The sequence below is a fragment of the Rutidosis leptorrhynchoides genome, chromosome 1, assembly GCF_046630445.1.
Source record: "Rutidosis leptorrhynchoides isolate AG116_Rl617_1_P2 chromosome 1, CSIRO_AGI_Rlap_v1, whole genome shotgun sequence".
Lineage (NCBI taxonomy): Eukaryota > Viridiplantae > Streptophyta > Magnoliopsida > Asterales > Asteraceae > Rutidosis > Rutidosis leptorrhynchoides.
The window spans coordinates 26,849,919-26,875,668 of NC_092333.1; the positions used below are offsets into that span (position 1 = coordinate 26,849,919).

General features: G+C 33.6%; 1 long non-coding RNA gene across 2 annotated transcripts in view; it reads left to right on the forward strand.

Moving 5' to 3' along the window:
• Window positions 1-6,827: 6,827 nt before the first annotated feature.
• LOC139857976 (uncharacterized) overlaps window positions 6,828-25,750 on the forward strand; it is a 56,636-nt gene continuing 37,713 nt past the window's right edge. Inside the window, exons 1-3 of one of the 2 annotated variants that reach the window (XR_011762772.1) lie at window positions 6,828-6,990; window positions 7,363-7,430; window positions 10,173-10,236. This is a non-coding gene — a long non-coding RNA (uncharacterized lncRNA). The remainder of the gene's footprint in view (window positions 6,991-7,362; window positions 7,431-10,172; window positions 10,237-25,750) is intronic. The other variant, XR_011762773.1, reaches the window with a different exon arrangement.

Below are 25,750 nucleotides of genomic sequence, written 5' to 3' on the forward strand. Positions count from 1 at the left end.
ATCCACCTTTATGTACAGATTATACAAAACATTAAAACTATGAACTCACCAACCTTTGTGTTGACACTTGTTAGCATGTTTATTCTCAGGTTCCCTAGAAGTCTTCCGCTGTTTGCTTATATGTAAGACAAGCTATGTGCATGGAGTCTTACATGGCATATTTTTCAAGGAAACGTTGCATTCACCAAATCATCACCATGTATCTTATTTTGACTGCATTGTCAACGGAAGTACTATTGTAAACTATTATTTACGGTGATTGTCTATATGTAGAAATCATCAGCTGTAGAAAACCTTTGATTTAAATATTCATTTATGGTGTGTCTTTTCAAAAGAATGCAATGTTTACAAAACGTATCATATAGAGGTCAAATACCTCGCAATGAAATCGATGAATGACGTGTTCGTCCATATGGATTTGGAGCGATCGTCACATTGTGATACACTATGACTTGACCTAGCTTGATAGACATTTATTGACCAACATATGTTCTCTAGGTTGAGATCTACGGTTATTTGGTAATTCGAGTTTCGGTTACATTTTGGTGAACGACTTTATATGCTGCTAAGGTGAGTTTCATTCGCTCCTTTTTTAATTGCTTTTGCAATCTATATTTTTGGGCTGAGAATACATGCACTTTATTTTAAACAATGGACACAAGTACATACTTAATTCTACACTGAGTTTGAACCGAAAATCCCTTAGCTTTGGTAACTAGTAACTGCCGGTTATAAGAACTGATGGGCGCGAGTAGTTATATATGGATCCATAGGGCTTGACATCCCCGTCTGTTCCAGGTATAGAAACCCTAGCCTGAACTATAAAACAGAAGTATGCTATTTGAGTTTAGTACACGTTGGTTTGCGTGTATTGTACATGTTGGTTGCATGTATGTTAAAACAGGGGTACTTATTATAACGTTAAAACTTAGTTACCAGGGTGCTCAATCTTGTAGAATATTTTGATAAACGTTTCTGGATGAAACAACTGAAATCTTGTGATCCACCTTTATGTACAGATTATGCAAAACATTAAAACTATGAACTCACCAACCTTTGTGTTGACACTTGTTAGCATGTTTATTCTCAGGTTCCCTAGAAGTCTTCCGTTGTTTGCTTATATGTTAGACAAGCTATGTGCGTGGAGTCTTACATGGCATATTTATCAAGGAAACGTTGCATTCACCAAATCATCACCATGTATCTTATTTTGACTGCATTGTCAACGAAATTACTATTGTAAACTATTATTTACGGTGATTGTCTATATGTAGAAATCATCATATGTCGAAAACCTTTGAATTAAATATTCATTTATGGTGTGCCTTTTCAAAAGAATGCAATGTTTACAAAACGTATCATATAGAGGTCAAATACCTCGCAATGAAATTGATGAATGACGTGTTCGTCCATATGGATTTGGAGCGATCGTCACAAAACTTATGTAATTTTAAAATAAACGGTGATACGAAAATGAATTCTATAAATTTTAGGCTTATTAAAAATGTATTTAGGAACTGTTAAATTTTAGAACTTTTTATATTTTCCCCATCATTGGGAGGGACAGTTGATGTAATTTTTATTTAATAAATTAATGATCAAATTTTATATCATAATGACCAAAATAAATAAAACTATTTAATCTAAAAATTTGGGATTTTTTCGAAGACTTTTATTCGCCACTAATTATCAACGGGGTACGAATTAATAGTCCGTGGAAAACTGTCGGTAGGAAAAATTACAAATCATTGGCTGCTTTACTGTTTTGTTACTATACGCCTTGTGAATTCATTTCATCAACCGAATCTTATTTTATTTATATATAATATATATATTTATACATATCATTGAGATATAAATGCATTGCAGCCTTTCTAAACTAAACCCACCATTTTATCCACTGAACCAAATATTATCATCTCTTATCTCTATATATGCATAGACATATATACATACATCATGAACCTTCATCCCAAAACATCCGTCGCCACCTTCAAACCTCACCATCTTGAAATCCACTTCTTACTCTCATTACGTTCGACTAAGAACCAAGAACACCAAACATATAATATCTCGTATGTTTATATATTCACCACCACCTTTTAATGCTATGTTACTTCCTACTTCTCGTCGCTATTCTTTTATGCTACTCGACTACCTGCTGCTACTATAATCTCTACTGTAAACTATCGAAACCACCACCATCGTTGCCACCTTCAACTATATATATATATATATATATATATATATATATATATATATATATATATATATATATATATATATATATATATATATATTTCTTTTTTCATTGATCACCAGACAAGTCAATCACCATCATGCTATTCGAAACCAACCTCCACCGTAACAACGCCACTACAAAACCCATTTTTGATTGTTTCAACGTTCATGGTTACGTTTGCTTTGTTGATCACATTCAAGGAAGTTGATATAATAAATTTTATGAAGCTTTGACCGAAAAAAAAGGAAAAGAAACGCGTTCCTCAAGAAACACAAAGTGAAGTTGTCGACACCTTTTTTCTTTTTGCTGTTCAATATTCTTTCTTGTGCAAATTAGTGGGACGAAGGAAAAAAAAATACCCACTCACTTTTACAAGTTATAAGTATTTTATTCAATTTAGCAGTATTATGAATTAAATATCTATCGATTATGATTTAAGATTATGGAAATGACGAGGATTCATAAAAGTGAGGATAACTATGTTCACGTTGATAATGATACGATGATAATCATGGAAGAACGATTAGATGATGAGGATTCAATTTGAGGTTAAAAAGTTGATAATAAAAATTATGATGATGGTATCAATAATATTATGATGAAGTTATGATTGTGGTAAACAAAAACGATGATGGTTGTAATGATGATGTTGATTCATTATGATGATGCGTATCATAATTATGAAAAATGATTTCGTGAATTAGATGAGGATGATGGTAAAAGTAATACACGACAGAAACGATAATGGTGAATGAAGAAGAAGGCGAATAGTGTTGTTGTACCATTTCTGTCCAGAAAAAACGGAGATGATGATAATGATGCGTGTTGTTTGCTGTTTTCATTTAGGGAATAATTTGATGATGTTTATGAAATGAAATGATAATAGTTGGATGGTGACATGATGATTATAGAATGATTAAGTGAAGATTTTATGAACCGTTCCGTATATGGTAATTAAGTTGAGACACGAATTAAATCAGAAAAGCTGAGATAGATGGGTGGTTATGAGTGTTTGCGCTATTCGAGAGGTCGCGGGTTCGAGTCCCGTCTTGGGCAATTCTTTTTAGAAGATGTTTTAAAGGGTATACTCTTTTAATTTTATTTCCATTATTATTATTAATTATTATGAATAAAATTATTATTGTTAGTATTGTTAGTATTATTATTATTATTATGATTATAATAATAATAATAATAATAATAATAATAATAATAATAATAATAATAATAATAATAATTATTATTATTATTATTATTATTATTATTATTGTTGTTGCTATATTTATTATTTTAGAATACTTATTATTATTACTAATACTAATACCATGAAATTTATTATTAACATTAATATAAGTTATAGTATTATCATTATTTTAATCACTATTAATATTATTTTATTATTAATATAATTACTATTTTAACAAACAAATGAAATATATACATATAAAATATTTGATACATAATAACATTATCTACACAAATACTTATATATAACAAACTAATGAGTTTTAGATATAGTACTAACCATATAATATATATATATATATATATATATATATATATATATATATATATATATATATATATATATATATATATTAATGTAACTAAATATATAGATATTAATCATTTTAAATATATATACAACAAAAATATATATAACATATAATTTAAGATATAATATGAGTATTTGTTTTTAATGGGATTTAGTATAAATTTTATATAACTAAAAATATATATAAATAATACATACTAATAAAGGAAATCATGTGATTCCATTAAATGTTTTAATACATATACAAATGATATAGGTTCGTGAATCCGAGGCCAACCCTACACTTGTTTAATGTCGTCATATGTATTTTTACTACAAAATACAGTATGGTGAGTTTCATTTGCTCCCTTTTTAAATGCTTTTGCAATATATATTTTTGGGACTGAGAATACATGCGCTGTTTTTTATAAATGTTTGACGAAATAGACACAAGTAATTGAAACTACATTTTATGGTTGAATGATCGAAGCCGAATATGCCCCTTTTTGCTTGGTAGCCTAAGAATTAGTAAACCGATCTACTAATTGACGCGAATCCTAAAGATAGATCTATTGGGCCTAACAAACCCCATCCATGGTTGCGGATGCTTTAGTACTTCGATGTTGTTTTATCATGTATCCGATGGATGTCCCGTAATGATAGGGGATATTCTTATATGCATCTTGTTAATGTCAGTTACCAGGTGTTCAATCCATAGGAATGATTTTTGTATGCATGATATTTATGAGAAATGGAAATAAAAATCTTGTGGTCTATTAAATTAATGAAAATGAATGATTATGTTAAACTAATGAACTCACCAACCTTTTGGTTGACACTTTAAAGCATGTTTATTCTCAGGTATTAAAGAAATCTTCCGCTGTGTATTAGCTCATGTTAAGGATATTACTTGGAGTCATTCATGACATATTTTGAAAGACGTTGCATTCGAGTCGTTGAGTTTATCAGGATTATTATTAAGTCAATTATAGTTGGATGTATTATGAAATGGTATGCATGCCGTCAACTTGCGTTGTAAAGAAAGTTTGTCTCTTAAAAACGAATGCAATGTTTGAAAATTGTATCATATAAAGGTCAAATACCTCGCGATGTAATCAACTATTGTGAATCGTTTATAATGTATATGAACGGGTCCTTTCATGCTTAATCTGGGAAATCTACGTGCTTATTGGCCATTTTAGAACAGAAGACCATAAATTATGTTCAGAGGAGATGGTATGATGCGTATCTTGTTCCGTTTTTATGCCTTACGTTTTATTCCTTTTATGTTTTGCATAGATGGACTTCATGACCACCTTACAAAACTAAATATTGGTGGCTTTCAGTTTAGAAAGTCTAGACTTGATTGATGGCAATGGCCACCCGATCCGGTGGATATCCACCCGATCCACCCGCTTTGTGATGGATATGGACGAAGCTAAATGGATATGAATACGGATATGGATGAACCTAAATGGATATGGATATAGACATGGATGAAAAGTTTCATCCATGGATATATCCATTACCACCCAAAATACATACAAAAATACATAAATATAGATATATGCTTTACATATTTACTATTACAAGTTCATTTAGCGTTATATATATTTTGCTTTCAACCTTATAATGAAATAACTATAATATATTACAATAAAACACACATATCTAATAAAATAAACTTACAATTTTCATATTTAATTTTTCATAATCCATGTTTTATAGTAAAATTTAACAAATTTTGTTATATCTTCGACGAAGATTACACATTCTTATGGATAGATTTTAAATATGTCATGTTATACTTATTTCTACTATACTACATTTTTATTTTAATCGCATATTAGAAAATATCATAACATTTTTTTAATATCTATTGGATATCCATTAACCCGCTAAATCCACTGGATATGGATATGGATGGATGACCTGAAACTAAATGGATATGGATATGGATATGGATGAACAAAAACTAAATGGATATGGATGTGGATACGGCATCACCCGCTCCATATCCGATCCATTGCCATCCCTAGACTTGAAGGTGTTGCAGGGAGTTTGATGACGAATCTTCCCAAAATGCCACAGAGGCGTCTTCTGCTCAAACTGATTAGACGCAAGCGCAAACACCACCCCTAACGTCAATCCTCTCTCCGTTGCTCATCCGGAGAAGCGTGCCCTGTCTCTCGCCATCTAAGATGCTGGGGCAGTAAAAAATAAATAACCATTGCCGAGATTGTCGAGAGCAATCTAAAATATTTGAACGAACAACCTAGTTCAGGAGGTGGGTTGGTTGAGAATTTGTATAATTATGACACCGAATTTATTGTTTGAGGGATCTGGTAGTGTTGCTTGAGTTTGGCGGGTTGAGATTGTAATTGTAATTGGTTTCTTCAAACTCTGAAGCTTTTGTCTTTGCTTTTTGTTTTTTACATCTGTATTTAAACTTTCCATGAATGAAAATACGTGAACGACAAAAGCAAGCAAAGTTATTTGGTTTTTGTTATTAATCCATGAAAGATTAGTAATAGTTTTAGTTATAGTTTGATATGGGTGTAGTTGGATTAGGGTTTTCATTAGGTTTTCTGGTTTATAAATTTTTATTAGAAATGAAGAAGAGACGGGGATGAAGATGAAAATTATAGTGAAAAGTGGACATAGATAGAATGACTATTTTACCCTAATGTGCTGCGAACAAGTCATGACTTAACGAAAAAAATTAACAGTACGCAAAACGTGCAAAGATAATCATTTTAAGTTAAAATCCAAAAGAAAAGTAATAATAGATTGATTTTAACGTCGATTTATTGATATAATACAGTACATAAAACTGACGTCGTTACTATAATGTGACTCGTAAAACTATGTTTCGAGCAAAAAGAGAGAAGAAAATCTACTACGCAAGGTTTAAAGGTGAAGATATTTCACATAAAGGATATTTTGTAGGCTTCTTCAAACTCTATGGAAAGAAGTGTAATATTGTCTAAAGACAGAGAAGTACATACATCCAACTAGTTAAAGTCATTACTCACCAAACTTGCGACTAGATTCTTTTCACATCCGACTTCCCCCAAATTAAAGAAAAAAGAACAAACCCTAGTTCTAAACATTAGCTTCTCATCGACGAATCAATCGATCTGATAAACGTATGTTTGATTAATTAGTACGCAAATTGAGATTTCAATTCATGTTCCGGTAAATCGAATACCAGGTATATACATATATTATGCTAATTTTTATTTAATATTGTAAAATATTCATCTTTAGTTGTTCTTACGAGGTAACATCTCTTTTGAATATCTGATTTTCGTTTACTGGAATCGTCACCACTTATGTCTATTGTTTACTGGTTCTTTGATTTTGTTAAATTAAAATTCTTCGTTCGGTAAATAAGTGGAATTGCAGCCTCCGTCATAGTTTTTTACTGATGATAATAGGTTATCATAAACTGAGTTTGAGTAGAGTTTTTAATTTTTCAAATTTATTTATATCCTTCTCAAATGAGATTATGTTAAGCATAATCTTCTTTTTTGCAATCTGGATATTAAAAAGGCACTCACCATGACCTCATCTCTTGTTGTAGAAATAAATGGAAGTTACAATCCTGCAGCTGATCGACACCATCATTTTATTTTACTAGCACAATTTGAGGTAGATCCCGTTACCTTATGCTTTTTTAACTTTGTGATTTTAGATCTGGATCCGATCCAGAAAATTGTTTTGCAAGTGTCGTAAAAAATCAACATACATCAATCTTTTTTTATATTGCATAAAACTAAAAAGTATCAAGTATTTTAACATAATAATGTAGCAAAATACTACTTCCTCCGTCCCATATTAATTGTCTTGGCCTACAAGTCACCTAAACCCCAATCCCGGGCAAAAACCTACATAAAGGACACTCCCTCTACCTCCTTCTTTGCATACGTCTTCTTGCTCTCATTAAATCCCTCTTACAACAACTACGATCTATCACGATCTAGGGTTTTTTCCTACATATCATCGTAGGTTTTTTCTATTGCCGTCGATCGATCCCGTTCATCGGCCGGCGGGCAATCGTTAACCACCCTCCCTAGATCATCATCTCGGCCACGGATTATCACAATACCGGAGGTTAATGACGTTAACGCATAAAAAAGCCCCTTCTCATATCGTAAATCGTTTGTGTTTTCTACCGGAAAATATATGCATGATCATAAAACAATATACAACTAACTAAATTTGAAGATTGGCTAATCCTTAGAATAGAAACAAGATAGTAACAAAAGGACCGACGACAAACTCACAGATGGGGGCTTATCTTTCTGTAGGTCCAAGGGCTTGATCCAAAGTTTAGTTACATACATATATATATATATATATATATATATATATATATATATATATATATATATATATATATATATATACACACACATACACATTTAATATATAATGTTATTCTCTAAGCAAATTATTATGAAAATTCATCGGAAATATTAAATTTTCGTGAAAAAATATCGACATTCATTAAAAAGAATATTATTTTACAGTTAAAATGTTAACGTTTTGGACAAAGTCAACTTGTTCTTCATTGGATCCGTCTATAATTGGAATTTTATAAACAAAAATTATAGATAATTCAATATGAATTCGTATTTGTATTGTAAACCTAAGCGACACATGAAATTTATTAATATCAACAAGCGTACATATAAAACAAAATGTTAGAACCGAGAACCAAATGGGAACCTAACCAGGTTTGTTAGGGTTCTTCTCATAGTGACATTCCTTGTGGTTATGCCTCTTCTTCGCGTCACCATTTTTTGTATAAGTGCACCATAGATAAGGTTGGTTTTCTTCATTTGTATCAACCTTGAAGGAAGTTTAGGCCCCGTTTGGTTCACAAGATCCCAAGGGAATTTGATGGAATTGGAACTGAATTCCTTAGACCGCTCCGTTTGGTTGACAATATTTTGGAAGGAATTAAATTCCTTGCAATCTTGAGATTCTTTCATTTATCGAATGTTCATTCATTCAAGATGTTGATGGATTTGAATTCTTTCCAACATTGAATCTATGAAAAAATCAAAACATTCTCAAATATTTACGATTATATTTTACATACATTTCGAATCGCGTTTCGACACATGTTTTTGAAGGGCATTGTTGCAGCGCGTTTTCACCGCGCATTTTTGAAGCGCGTTTTCGCTGTGCATTTTTAAAGCGCATTTTCGAAGCGTTTTTCGCTGCGATTTTCACAGCGCGTTTTCGAAGCTCGTTTTCGCAGCGGTTTACGCCGCGTGAGTCTGTAAATGAAACTTGGAAGTGTAACTTTTTTTTTTGTATAACTTTTTAGTTATTTTATAAAATGGAATTCAATTCTATTCCATGTCAATAAAATCACATTTTTTCACATTCCATGGATTTATGAATTCCAACTCCTTAAGACATTCCATTCCTTCCAAAAACATTATTTCAACCAAACGGGGCCTTAGTGCTTTATGGTTTTAATGTTAAGCTCTATATTAAATGAGCGATTTGTGATGGCCTTTTTGAAAATATAACGATGTCAACTATTACTTAGCTTGGTTACTTTGAGTTATGTGAGGAATTAACCTCTTCTCATACTGACTCGTTGTAAACTAATCATGAGTCGTCTTGTTAGTTTTATACGAGGATTTTATTCTTGGTATACATAATTACCGTTTCTAGTATATTTGCAATTGAAGTTAATGATAATATAATAAGAATAATATGAATTATAAATACTTATTAATAATAATGTTTACAACAACAACAATAATTTGTTAGGTTTACTGATTACAAATCGAACAGTTACGCATTAATTTACCTCACCTTAAAATGTAACTTTAAGAATCTCTTTATATCGTACCCCTTCTAAGAAAACAAGATACCTTAAATGAGCGTGGCAGAACACTCGATTTTTGCAACTCGGTCAAACTCGGTCGAACTTGGCCAAACTTTATGGCCAAACTTAAACGTAGTCAAACTTAGTCGAACTCGGTTAAACTTGACAAAAATTTTTGATTACTCCGAGACTCTGGATTACTTGGAAAAATGATCAGATCAACTCGGTCAATATCGGTAAAAGTCATACTTGGTACTACCCGAGTTGCCGAGTACTCCCTATAAATTCCGGACAGAGTACTTCTCGTGTAGCGAGTTTTGCAACCTCGCCTAAATCGAGGGCCCAATTTTTCGGCTAAAAACTCATATTCATATTTTTTTTGAACACAAACTGGAAATTATGATTGTTGGTCTAAGGAATCTAATAAGTTGAGGTTTGGTTAATAAGAAGTTATCCTTTATTTGTTAAAGTAGGCTTTATTTATTTTCAATATAACGTTAAAAATATATGTGATTCTTCTGTTATTTTTATTTGTGTAACAGGTTACACCTCAAGTAATGGAGTGGTCGACGAGCAAAGTATCTGCAATGACAGTTTGTTGTTCAGGTAAAATATATAACTTCCTAGCATTCTCAACCATCAATTTTTATTCGTATTTTGTCTATCTTCTTTTAATACGAGTACATTACATGATAAACTCTACTACGTGCATTTTATATTTAATTAGTAATGATATTGTTATAGATCTATTAGGGTGTGTGCCTTCACATAAATTCTCAATGTTTGGTGTCTAGTCTTTATTATAAGTACGTATTAATACTTTTCTTAGGTGTGCCTTCACATAAATTCTCATTGTTTGTAATCCCAATAATCACTACTAATCAATAGTATTGATGTCTTTATTGAAGGTTAGTGTCGTCGTATGTACTCATACAATGCTTAGATAGAAGTTACAAAAAAAGGTGCACATAACATATAATATTGAAGTGAAAATACTTCCAAAGTAAAATTAAGCTTTATCAGTCTCTAAACGTTCGTTTAACCAGCGTTTCATTTTAGGGATGTATACAAATATAAAAAAATACAAACACAACTTAAATTTTCTAAAAACAAAATCCAGTTACCTGAAATTTCTTGAAATGACGAGGGTCATCACCCCGAGAAGGCAGAGACTAGCTAGTAAAGCAGCAACTTGTATGCTGCAAGAAAAACAACTTTGTTGTCCTTGGTTTCTCACCAATCTGCCCCACTGACAATAAACCGCGTAAGACACGAGGACCGTAAATACAATCATGGCTACCAAGATTCCTTTATGAAGGACGTCGTCTTTGGTGCTGGTTACTATCTGCCATGTGGCTACCGCACATGTTATCATCAATGTCATGTACGTCAATAACAACATAAAAGGAGTACAATTGTTCCTGTAAGAAAAGATAAAGCAAACTTTAGTAAAATAGATTTCGGATTGGTCATCGAACAATGAGTTTTTTAAACCTACTTTCATCTTCAAGCCTTAAGGTATACTTTTACATCCGAAAAAAATATAATCTACCTTTCAGATGTTGCAAAGTAGACGGGTCAAGTTATATGTGTGGTCATGGTTTAGTATATATGAGGCGAATCTTTATATATAATATCAATGATAAATGATATATACCAAAAAACTAACTCTACAAATAAAAGAATGTGTATAATAATTAATAGTTATATCTGATTCTACTTGGTTATTATAATAATTTGGGCGATGTTTTATCTTCATTTAAACATCAATTAAATGTACTTAAATAGTATTGATCAAAGCAATTGTTGGTGATCTTTTTATTTCATTATCCTTTTTTTTTTATAAAAATTAAAATAGAAAAATTACTAGAATGGTGTAAAGGCAAAGGTTCGTATACATAGAACCATGTGCAAGTGATCATTAGTATAACTGATCAAGCCAAAAATAACTTGAGTGCAATTATATGAATAAGACTGAGATTCTAACCTAAGAAGTGGCTCCTTCGGTTAGAATGGATGAGTTGAAGGGTGTGTTGGTGGTTAAAATTTGCCGACCTTCCAAGGTGAGTATGAGTAGAATGATTAAGGGTGTGTTGATTATCCTTTAAATAATATTTAACACATCTATGTATAGATGACTAACTTGTGGTTACTAAAGTAACCTAATGTAACCGCTAATCTAAACTGAGCATCAGTTTATACCATTCTAGAATATTCTATTCATGCTCACAACCTACTCCACGTCCTCCACGTTTTCCGATAATTTCGGACACGTGTTATATAAAATAAGATTGACATGTTCAGACGCGACGTTAAGCCTTCTTTGGTGTTGACTTGGATTTCATCATACTTATCATGTTTGACCAGCTTGTTTTAGTTGATTATAATGGTTTAGACGTTATGAGGTGCACGCGACTAGCCATGGCGTGACGTACGCCATTAAGTCCTCAAGTTTGGTTGCCTGCCTGCAAAATAAAATTATACGGAACCAAACTTCATCATTTTTCTTCAAAACTTCAAAGGTCACACATTAAATGCTTTTGACAAAATGGCGACCTTTCAAATGAAAGGTCACATCGTTTGTCATTCCCAAGATGATGTCACAATCCACCCAAAAGTTGCAACTATAACTTTTAAATGATGACAATTCAATGGTTTAAGACCTGATGTCTCTTTGACACGTTTCTGAACTAGATATAGGCCCATAGACGAAGGCCTACCCTTGGATCTCCTATAAATAAGGGTTTACTCTTCCATTTTCTACCACCCATCTATTCTTACCCGCATCTTACTATTCTCTCTTAATAAATTCAAAGTAGTTCCGCAACGCATAACGCAAGCACAAGGTTGGTTACTTGTTTTTAATTTATTAAGAATGTAGAAGGCTAACGTTGAGTAGTCCCATAGTTCTGTTGCCGTCACAGAAGGCTCTAACTTTCGGCAATTTACGTCTTCCGCCGACCGACTTCGTTGTCGTCGTACTTTCCCATTACCAAGTGGGAATTTCTCAATTACACCCACACGTTTAGCGTGTGATCATTTTAGAGATGTTCTTTAGGGGCTAAGATATGGTCCTTTTCGCAAATGTTTTCCGGGCGGTGTTTGACGGTGTAACGTCCTCCCAATAGGGTCTGGAAGGAACATCACTAATATCAAAACATACCAACATATTATAATAAACGAGAACAATACTAAATGATGAATTTAACTTTAATGAGTACGCAGCGGAAAATGAAATGTCGTTACAATGACAGGAATATCAATATCGTAAATGTTCACATGCAGAAGTAATAAATGCGATATCTCTTGATCCTATGTCCAAGTAGCATCACATAAGCGGTAAGTATAAGAGCTTGAATCAAACAGCACCTGAGACAAAACATGCTAAAGTGTCAACCAAAAAGGTTGAGTGAAGTTTATAGGTTTAACAAAAAGTTTGTCGTTGTTTTAGACCACAAGATTTAGTTTGTAAAGTTGATCTCCCGCAGGATCAAAAAGTTATGCCAATGCGTGATATTTAGACTAAACGTTCAAATTTGCCCCATGACAAGATGTGTCTGTCCTTGTCGGTTTAATTTCATTATTAAGTAATACAATGACTTGGTCAAATGTATCGGGGACGTTACTCCCGATAGGCCTACCCCCAATAATTAAGCATGCCGCAGCAATTAAAATATCACTGTAGGGACTTAGTCGGACATAGCCGGGTATAGCATAGTTTAACAGTTTGGTACTTGTGTCTAAAGTATAAAAAGTAAAAACAGCATGTGTCTCACCCCAAGTAAAGTAAGTAAGTTTGCTAGCAATAAAGAGGGGCTATGAATTCACCTTAGTAAGTAGAGAGAGAGTTATTCCTCGGAATAAAGAGTTGAACGAGTGAGCAGGAAAGTCAACCTATTGACATTTAAGAGTAGTTAAGTGTTTTGTCCATGTTTAAGTTTAAGTATGTGTTTAAGTATAGTTTGTTTTACTAAGTTTCTATTCCTAGTAAGTTACTATTTTTATAAAGTTTCCATTTTTAGAATGTTTCTTATTTTACTAAGTTTTTATGACTAGAGAGTTTCTACTTTTATCAGTGTTTTCCATTTTAGGATACTTGTCGTATTAGATAAGCTTCCAATCACCCCTTTCCCTTCGAATGGCTAATTTAGATCTAGGGGCTTGAGCCATAGGACCCTTTAAATCGGAAATCCAAACCCTCTGCCTAGAATCTCATAGAAACCATTCGTCAAGAAAGTTCGAAGATCTATACATCTCTAATACATATCCCAAAATGTTTTTATGTTACAATATAAGTAGTAGGTTATAGGTGCTAGTAATAGTAATAGTGTATACATGTTATTTATTTTATTTTTAATTGCATATAATTTATAACATTATTTACATGTTTCGGTAAAAATAATAACCGAAGTAAAAAGTAAAAAGTAAAAAGATGTGTCGAGGACTTTTATGGTCAGTGTACACCGTAAACTGGGTACCATATAGATAATGTCTCCATATCTTTAATGCAAATACCACGGCACTTAACTCAAGGTCGTGTGTGGTATAGTTCTCGTGTTTCAACTGTCTAGATGCGTAGGCAATAACCTTTTCACGTTGCATTAAAACACAACCAAAGCCTTGCTTTGAGGCATCGCAGTAAACAACAAAATCATCAGTACCTTCAGGTAAAGATAGAATCGGGGCTGTGGTCAACTTCTCTTTCAGAATCTTGAAAGCAGATTCCTGTTCTTCGGACCACTCAAACTTCTTCCCTTTTTGAGTTAGCTTCGTAAGAGGTTTGGCAAGAAGGGAAAAATCTTTTATGAATCTCCGATAGTAACCGGAAAGTCCCAAAATTTGAAGAATATGCTTCGCAGTCTTTGGTATCTAGTAATATCAAGATGATCTTTTTTCTTCTTGCATTTAGGTTTTTGAACAGATAGCTTGAGAGTTTTCTTTGAATCACTTTCTATTCCATACGTCATGATATTGGAATTTTTCTATGAATTACCGTAATATAATCACGTTGGCCACCGTCATTATATTTCACTAATTCATATTTTCATTCCAAGGTCACTCCATAAGGTCAGGATATGATAAATGATGATTTCTAATATAGTGTATTAAGGATAGCAGTAATCTTAGCTGGATCGACAACATGTCGGTTTTAAGCCAAAATTTGCACTTGGAAAAGTTTGTGTAGAGTTGTTCATCTTCTCATCCTCCACCTTCTTCATAAACTCATCAACTTTCTCGTTCCTCGCCTTTTGTTTCTCATGCAGGAACTCGAGATTATCATAAAGGTTAGAAACTTCATTGTTGATTACATGGTACTTGTGGTCCCTTATAGAAAGTTGATTATTCACGCGGTTTTCCTCCATCTTCAATCTAAGGTCAACATCTTCTCTTAGGCAAGCGAGAGATTGCTTCCCCCATCGGGTATTTCTATCACCTTCATACTTCACCAACTTTATCTCTTTCTTTAGTTCAGCATTTTCCTCCATGAGCTTCTTGATCGCTAGGTCTTTTTCCTACATTTGAAAATCGATCCTTGCAATATGGCGAATTAGGTCATCGGTAGTTTTTCGCAGATTCATGAGCTCGTACTTGGCATCAACTTCATCGTAGAAAGGAGATCGGGATCTTTTCTTTGACGGCCCAGTTTCTTCAAAACATTTCCTCTTGTCTTTATTCCTTGGGGTTGGATAGTATTCAGGAGACCCATGTAACTTTAGAGTAGTATTTGGGCTATAATTTGGTGAGGGAGGACCACCAAAGCCATAAGGTGGACTTTGGACTGGTCTTTCTGTGGAAGACCTTTCAGTATCTTTTTCGGTTGGCTTGAAAAGATTCATTTTGGTCGTTTGATGATAATTAGACATCCTAACATTAGGAAGGATATTTTGATTAGAATCTTTAAGTCAAGTTTATTAAAGCATAATCGTTAAGATTATGGGGCGATCCTAAGTGCTTTAATTCTAAGGCAGGAAAGGTTATAGTTTCCTAGATTGCTAAGGCACCCTAGCTAACAAGTAAGGCACACATAAAAATGCAATCCTGGTTCTCTATAACAGCCTGGTTATGCTCTGATACCAATCTGTAACGTCCTCCCAATAGGGTCTGGAAGGAACGTCACTAATATCAAAACATACCAACATATTATAATAAACGAGAACAATACTAAATGATGAATTTAACTTTAATGAGTACGCAGCGGAAAATGAAATGTCGTTACAATGACAGGAATAACAATATCGTAAATGTTCACATGCAGAAGTAATAAATGCGATATCTCTTGATCCTATGTCCAAGTAGCATCACATAAGCGGTAAGTATAAGAGCTTGAATCAAACAGCACCTGAGACAAAACATGCTAAAGTGTCAACCAAAAAGGTTGAGTGAAGTTCATAGGTTTAACAAAAAGTTTGTCGTCGTTTTAGACCACAAGATTTAGTTTGTAAAGTTGATCTCCCGCAGGACCAAAAAGTTATGCCAATTCGTGATATTTAGACTAAACGTTCAAGTTTGCCCCATGACAAGTTGTGTCTGTCCTTGTCGGTTTAATTTCATTATTAAGTAATACAATGACTTGGTCAAATGTATCGGGGACGTTACTCCCGATAGGCCTACCTCCAATAATTAAGCATGCCGCAGCAATTAAAATATCACTGTAGGGACTTAGTCGGACATAGCCGGGTATAGCATAGTTTAACAGTTTGGTACTTGTGTCTAAAGTATAAAAAGTAAAAACAGCATGTCTCACCCCAAGTAAAGTAAGTAAGTTTGCTAGCAATAAAGAGGGGCTATGAATTCACCTTAGTAAGTAGAGAGAGAGTTATTCCTCGGAATAAAGAGTTGAACGAGTGAGCAGGAAAGTCAACCTATTGACATTTAAGAGTAGTTAAGTGTTTTGTCCATGTTTAAGTTTAAGTATGTGTTTAAGTATAGTTTGTTTTACTAAGTTTCTATTCCTAGTAAGTTACTATTTTTATAAAGTTTCCATTTTTAGAATGTTTCTTATTTTACTAAGTTTCTATGACTAGAGAGTTTCTACTTTTATCAGTGTTTTTCATTTTAGGATACTTGCCGTATTAGATAAGCTTCCAATCACCCCTTTCCCTTCGAATGGCTAATTTAGATCTAGGGGCTTGAGCCATAGGACCCTTTAAATCGGAAATCCAAACCCTCTGCCTAGAATCTCATAGAAACCATTCGTCAAGAAAGTTCGAAGATCTATACATCTCTAATAAATATCCCAAAATGTTTTTATGTTACAATATAAGTAGTAGGTTATAGGTGCTAGTAATAGTAATAGTGTATACATGTTATTTATTTTATTTTTAATTGCATATAATTTATAACATTATTTACATGTTTCGGTAAAAATAATAACCGAAGTAAAAAGTAAAAAGTAAAAAGTAAAAAGTAAAAAAAAATAAAAAGTAAGAAAAGAATACTTACTAGTAGTAATTCTTCAAAGAGAGAATGAGAGAAATTTTGGTGTGAGTTTGAATGAGAAATGAGGGGTATTTATACTTGAAAAAATTAGGTAAAAAGAATAAAATAATTAAAAGAAAAAGAAATATTTTAATTCTTAATGGGATTTTAAAATTAAAAAGTATTAAATGTTAGGTTATGGGATAATGCACAAAATAAAATAATAAAAGTAGTTTTTCCATTACAATTTTTAATTAAAAAGTAATTTATTTATTTTTTTATTTATTTATTTTTTTTTCATTTATTTTAAGGATTTTTTTTATATAAATAAATAAATTGATTTAATGCTTTTCCAAGAATATTTGTCAATAATATTTTATTTTATTTTTTTTATTTTTTTATTTAATTAATAAATACAAATTTTGCATAAAAATAATAAATAATTCGGTATTTTGTATTTTTAATACTAATTATGATTTTAATTATTAAACTATAGTTTTAGTAAGTTTGTAAATATTATTACATTTATATATAATTAGATTTATTATATAGTTAAATATATAATACATTAACTAAAAAATAAAAGTGATACAAAGTTTATACACTTAGTTAAATTATGTCAAATTATATAAATTAATAATATATTATTTATTTAAGCGTACATTGTTGACTAAAAATTACTATTCGGTCAATATTTAATTGTATATAACAACCCTTAATACATATAGTCAGACATATAACCCTAGGGTTAATTCAGTAAATTTAGAAGTCGAAAAGTGAGGGTTGTTACAGACGGCTTCGAGAAGGGGTGGCACACTTTCAAAAGAAAGCGTTGTTTTACCCACGGGGTCCCATGGCAGTTTAGTTGTAGCGCCAACTTATCCAAGACGTCTGAGTAAACGAAGAAGACCAACATCTATTCAATCTTTGCAAAGATGCAAATTTGGAGATGCGCGAGTACAATGACGTAGCGTTTTTCTTTATGAGCTATAATATGTTGTTTCTAATTTTTATTTACGTTTGCAGAGGTGGACTTCTCCACCGCTGTCAAACGCCTAACAATTCAAGGTATGGATTTCAAAAAGACTAAAGTCTTTGATCTCCTGAAAGGCGATCCGAGGAAGGAACAAGCACCACTGAATCGTCCAACGTGCTGCCTGAGGGCAACGTTACCGCACAAACGGAGACTTCAACACCGGTAACCCATTAGGATCTAAGTTTCGTTGCGCCCCATCACGCAAACACAACAACCGAAAAGTATTCTCTAGAAGTATTCTCCAGCGAAATTCAAAGTCCTCCCCGGGGGACGCGAGAAGCAAAAAACAACAAATGAGGTTGCCAAGAGTAACCTCAATGCCTTTAAAAAGCTGTCGTGTGGGTACTTTTTTAATCCTAATAATAATCTCGATACGTTGCCTATATCCCATTGGCGGAAATTAATGAAAGTTCTTATCTGTCGAGGCCTCTCATTCCCTCGTTGCTCACAATCTGACTTATCCTAGGTAGGTTACTGGTATTCCACGGGTTTTTGTTGGTTCATTTTCCCTCTTTAATTGAAGAACTCAAGAACCGGTAGAGAATAAGCGATGGACCTTCCTTTATACGTGTTTCGAATTACTCAAGACCAACAGGGCATCCATATTTCTCATCTTGGGAAATTTCCCTAGGTCAACCTTTGGCCAAGTGCAGAAATTATACGTGTTTCGAATTACTCAAGACCAGCAGGGCATCCATATTTCTCATCTTGGGAAATTTCCCTAGGTCAACCTTTGGCCAAGTCGGTCTAGATGGAAGACCACTCTCTCCTAGTGCAAAAAACTATGTGCAACGGTTTCATCCTTCGGGCACTGGGACTGGGCATGTGGACTTGGAAACGCACAATGTTTTCAAGAAGTGTCTCATTAGTCTGGTTTTGGAAAACAACCATCTTTCAGCAATTTCGATGCCATCTGGAACATACCTCATAACGACGTTGTGTCACAGTTTTTTATTATTTACAGAGGTGTGTTCCTCCAATTCTGATAGACAAGATAAAGAAAATGCCTGCGCTGCCCGTCGTGCTTGTGAGTTGCACATTTATCACGTTATCGGCCTTACCCGGGGAGAATTGTTAGATCCAATAACATGGATCAAAGGTGTCGTATGGCCGAATCACCGAACAAGGAGTTGAGCACTGAGATTGTGGCAATTAGGGCTGAGCTAGAGGAAGCCAGGAAAGTTGCTGAAGTCGCGAAGGAAAACCAAAAGTAGCGTGAGGCGAAAAGGGCAATAAAGGAGTTGGCGACGGTGGTCGAGAAGGAAAAGAAGGCCCTTAAAGACTTCGTTGAGGCCCAAAAAGACTTGGCCGAGCAAAAATCTCCAAGGAGGTTTTTGCTGCAAAGAACCAGGAGCTTTGAGGCTGCCAGTTATGCGCCGCCGTCTCCTGCATCTTTAACAAAGCTCTTTCCCTCATGTCATTGGGCCTTTCACTAAGACGCTGCTCGTGGAGTTGAACGCATTGAAGCGTTCAAGGTTTTTAACACAAACGCTATGCTTCCGCAACCGCTTCCATAGGCCATTCAGGATTATGTGGATCCGGATGCGTTTGACAAATATGAAGCCGTTATAGTGGAGGTGAAGGAGTTGAAGGTGCCTTCATAGAGGCTATAGGTAGTCAGCCATGATGTTTAGACACTGATAGGATTATGAACATGATCCCATATTTCATAGTATTGTAATGGTTCATGGTTCATATCTTTTGTAATCAAACATTTATGAAATATTATCATTTAGCTTATATACTGTCTTTTCGTTTACAAATTTAATAGTTCGACTAATTATCAACTGTGTAAACGTAGTGCGCTGTTGTCGTCACGAATGCGCAACGATTTTAAGGTAACACTTGAAATATTTGTCATGACATGCTTGGATCTAGACCATGCTGGAATTTATGTGACGAGTAAGAAACCCAGAGGCAATTCCGTTCCGGAGCCTACATGCGTACGTCCAATACGCGAAGCGCTGCCATTGACGTCAGAAGGCTAGAACACACTTCTTCTAGGGCAGTTGTAACGTTGAATGGACTTAATATGATAAATTACCGTAGTGTGCCCATAATAGTTACATAACGCATTAATTAAAATTGGGAAAATGCACAAAAAATAAAGCAACCAAATAAATCCAAGGCGCATTGCGCTTACAAAGTTGTGGTGATCAGTCACAAATTACAAAACATGAACTGAAATCACTGCCCATTAAACAATTTTTTTTTATCAAATTGGTTGCGTGCCATGGTCGTGGCACAAACTTACCATCGTGCGTCCATAAGTTTTTAGATCCTAGTTAAGGCCAAGCTTGCCAATATCTTCGACGTGGCTTGCGTTATTGTTACGCCAAACCAAATCTTCGGGTGGAAAGAGCTTGGGCGTACGTGTTGATTCCATGGTTTAAAAAACGTACGCCTCATACGTCTCGAGGCACGCCTCACTACGAAATTGCAATTGACCGTTTCGAAACGCACGCCTCATTGCTGAATAAAAACGTACGCCTCACACCTACGCCTCACTACGAAAAACGTACACCTCAATTGTTTAGAAAAAAACGTACGCCCCTTGGAAAAAATAGCGGGAAAATTGGTGGCGGCAAAATTAGGGCGGCTGAATCCTTCTGTTTTTGACATGAGAAACATGGTTGAATGAAATAGAAGAAAAGAGAGGAGGAAGATGAAGATCGAGAGAAAAGTGTCACACCCCCAGTTAGGGCCTGGGTGAAATGTGACTTAATATCAAATCAACCAACATATTATAATATACGAGAACAATACTAAATGATAAAACAAACTTTATTGAGCACGCAGCGGAAAATGAAACGTAGTTACAATGATAGGAATAACAATAATGGAAATGTTCACATGCAGAAGTAATAAATGCGATATCTCTTGATCCTATGTCCAAGTAGCATCACATAAGCAGTAAGTATAAGAGCTTGAATCAAACAGCACCTGAGACAAAACATGCTAAAGTGTCAACCAAAAGGTTGAGTGAAGTTCGTAGGTTTAACAAATAAGTTTGACCGTTTGTTTTAGACCACAAGATTTAATTTGTAAGGTTGATCTCCCGCAGGATCAAAAAGTTATGCCAGTGCGTGATATTTAGACTAAACGTTCAAGTTTGCCCCATGACAAGTTAGTTCTACTTGTCGGTTTAATTTCATTATCAAGCAATACAAAGATAACATAAAATGTATCGGGGACGTTACTCCCGATAGGCCTACCCCCAATAACTAAGCATGCCGCAGCACCTAAAAATATCACTGTAGGGACTTAGTCGGACATAGCCGGGTATAGCATAGTTTTAGTTGGTACTTGTGTCTAAATTGTAAATAGTAAAAGCAGCATGTGTCTCACCCCAATAAGTATAAAAAGTAAATTGAGCTCAAGTAAAGTGGGGCTATAAAAATCACCTTAGTAATTCGATGAAGTAAGGTAGTCCTTAAAGAGAATGTATGGATGATCGAAGCACAAGATAAGTCAACCTAAGAATAAGTTGAGAATAGTTTAGATGTTTTGCCCGTATGAAGATAAGTTTAAGTATTTTCGTGTGTAGTAAGTTTAAAGATTGTTTATCGTTTTGGAAAGGCTTTTGCATATTAGACAAGCTTCCAATCTACCCACTTTCAATTTAAAATGGACTTTTCAGGTCATTAGGTTTCTGAGCACTAGGATCCGTTAAATTGGTCAATCCAGACCCTCCACCTAAGACTTTCGAGCTTCCATCCACATCGAGAAAGTTTAAGATCTATACAAGTCTAATATACCGATCCAATATGTTTTTAGGTGTGTATAGGAATACAACACTTTAGTTATTTTACTTATAAGTGTTTCAATATATATAAATATTATATATATGTAAGGATACATATATATATTTATTTTAAATTTTGTTTTAGATCAATAATAGCATCAATTAATTATCTAATAATATTAACAAGTGTAATATTGATTTAATATCAGTAGGTAATATGTATAAAACATAATAAAATTTTTATACACATTAATATTAAGTTTTGTGTATTAAATAACACTTTTTATTATTGTTTTAATAGCTAAAATGTAAATAAATAGGTAAACAAATTAAACATCACATTTTATATTTTTCTTATGTTCTACTGATCAAAATAAGCTTAAGAAAAATTTATAGATTTTTGTTATGGTGTTTAAGTATTTATTTTCCATTTTCCTTTCGGTTTGTAATAATACAAAGTTTATAAAGAATTAATTATTAAATGAACCAAATTAATTCAACCAATATTTTTTCTATGCTTATAATGTTACAACAAAGTCAGAAAAATTATTTATACATTTATATAAATAGTTTAACTATTTAATCATACTATTGTGTAGTTTTTAGTTTTAATAAAAAAAATTAAATAGAAATACATAACCATTAATTCTACAAATATTTTTATAACTTTATTAATAGTTATTAAGTAGTTTTTAATAGTTATCATGGTTAAAAACCTGCTGTAACATGTAATTTCATTTTATTATAAAAAACAGTTTAATCGGGTACTGTAGCGTTTTCAGAAGAAAATTCAAATTAAATATTAAACATGCGAATTTAATTATAAAAAAAATTTATAATTACCCTTACATATGATATAGCAAGCGACTAAAATAAAATTTTACAAAAAAATTCGTTTACTATTTAATAAAAATCATTTATGTATTTCGGTTTATAAAAAAAATCAGTTTTTGATTTTTAATAAATACTATTCCGACTTTATAATTCATGAAACTAATTTTTATAGACATTAGGATACTTAACACTAATTATCATGTATTTACATTTTTTATTAAAATTAATTTCGTATTTAATTAGTTTTTAACATAAAAACTAGCATAAAACTATATAAAAACTTAATAAAAACTATATAAATTAATTAGGGGACTTACAAAAAAATAGTTGCTGAGACTTGGGAGAGTTTCTTTCAAGTTGAGAGTGTGTTTTGAGGTGTGAGTTGAAATGAAACAAATGGGTGCTATTTATAGTGAAAATAAAGTTGATAAAATGAGTTTTATAATTTTTTTTTTTAGTCAACAATAGGTGGTACTAGTTTATACCTTATTTTTAGTCAACATAAGGATGTAATGGTTTAAGATTCTTTAGTCTCATTATTATTACTATTATTATTTTTACATTTACTACATTGATAAGTATTATTTTCTTTTTACTAATTCATGACTTGTATATATTTAGTTCCCAATTGTTTTATTATTTATATAAATGTCACTTTTTATTTATTACTTACAGGTTATTAGTTATAATATTACATAAATGCATAAATTTTAATTAGTAGCGAGTGTCGACTAACAGTTTATTATTTTCATCTTTTATTAACTTGTCAATTATTGCACAAAGTTAATTAATATGTTTTCTAACTCTTAACACTTAACAATTGTTGATTAAAGTTTGATCATTAAGTTTTAATTATATTGTTTGGGCATTTAATATTGAAAAAATATAGAATGGAAAAATGAGGGTCGTTATAGTACCTCCCCGTTATTGAAAACTTCGTCCCGAAGTTTTTAGGTAGTTTTCTCGTTTGCATCAGCAGTTGAGAAGAGATGGGGATATTTCCGTTTCATATGGTCTTTGCGTTCCCAGGTATATTCGGGGCCTCTACGCGAATTCCACCGGACTTTAACGATAGGTATATTGCTTTTACGCGTTTGTTTGACCTCTCCTTCCATGATTTCTATAGGTTCTTCAACGAAGTGCATTTGCTCATCAATGCGGACATCATCCAGAGGAATAACGAGTGTGTCATCGGCAAGACACCGTTTAAGATTTGAGACATGAAACACATCATGTACTTGACTAAGTTCGGTTGGCAGTTCTAATCGGTATGCCACGGGACCGACTCTTTCAGTGATTGTGAATGGTCCAACATATCGTGGACTGAGTTTACTTCGCTTACCGAAGCGGACAACACCTTTCCAAGGGGATACTTTCAACATGACTTTATCTCCAACTTGGTATTCGATGTCTTTTCGTTTCTTATTGGCATAGCTTTTCTGTCGGCTACGGGCAGTTTCTAAACGTTGCTTGATTTGAACGATCTTTTCGGTAGTTTCGTGAATAATTTCAGGACCAGTTAAATGTCTGTCCTCAAGTTCATCCCAACACAAAGGGGATCTACACTTCCGTCCATATAAAGCTTCAAAAGGTGCAGCCTTAATGCTGGAGTGATAACTGTTATTATAAGAAAATTCAACCAAAGGTAGATGTCTATCCCATCCTTTGCCGAAATCGATTGCACAAGCACGTAGCATATCCTCCATAGTTTGAATGGTTCGTTCACTTTGACCATCGGTTTGCGGATGATAAGCTGTACTCATGTCGAGTTGAGTTCCAAGAGCAGATTGTAAAGTTTTCCAAAATCTAGAAACAAATCGACTATCGCGATCAGAAATGATCGAGATAGGAACACCATGACGTGAGACGATTTCTTTAATATAAAGCTGTGCTAATCTCTCCATCTTGTCGGTTTCCTTGATCGGTATGAAATGTGCAGATTTAGTAAGACGATCAACTACGACCCCAATAGTATCGTTACCGTTCGAAGTCTTAGGTAACTTAGTAACGAAGTCCATAGTGATACCTTCCCACTTCCACTGCGGAATGTCGGGTTGTGTCAACAGACCAGAAGGCTTTTGATGTTCGGCCTTGACTTTCAAACAAGTGAGACACTTACTAACATAAGTAGCAATATCGGCTTTCATGTTAGGCCACCAGTAGAATTCCTTCACATCGTGATACATCTTACTGGAACCGGGATGGATAGAATATCTAGTCTTATGTGCTTCATCCAAGACTAGTTCGCGAAGATTACCAAAACGAGGAACCCAGATTCTATTGCCAAAGTACCGTGTACCATTAGCTTTCACTTGAAGTTGGTTCTCAAAACCAATAGGTCATTCACCTTCGATAAGTGTCGGTCTAATAGCTTCCAATTGAGCTTCACAGATTCGTGAAATAAGATTCGATTTGATTTTTAGGTTTAAAGCACAAACACGTTTAATATCGTCTTTTCGACTAAGGGCATCGGCAACTACATTCGCCTTGCCAGGATGATATTTCAGCTCACAATAATAATCGTTCAATGTCTCGAGCCATCGACTTTGCCTCATATTCAGCTGTTTTTGATCAAAGATGTGTCGAAGACTTTTATGGTCAGTGTACACCGTAATGTGATTACCATAGAGATAATGTCTCCATATCTTTAATGCAAATACCACGGCACCTAACTCTAGGTCATGTGTGGTATAGTTTACTTCATGTTTCTTCAACTGTCTAGATGCATAGGCGATAACCTTCTCTCGTTGCATTAAAACACAACCAAAGCCATGCTTTGAGGCATCGCAGTAAACAACAAAGTCGTCGGTACCTTCAGGTAAAGAAAGAATCGGGGCTGTGGTCAACTTCTCCTTCAGAATCTTGAAAGCAGATTCCTGTTCTTCGGACCACTCAAATTTCTTCCCTTTTTGAGTCAGCTTTGTAAGAGGTTTGGCAATGAGAGAAAAATCTTTTATAAACCTTCGATAGTAACCGGCAAGTCCCAAAAATTGACGAATATGCTTTGCAGTCTTTGGTATCTCCCAGTTCTGAATAGCAGTAATCTTAGCTGGATCGACATGTATTCCGTTTCTATCAACAACATG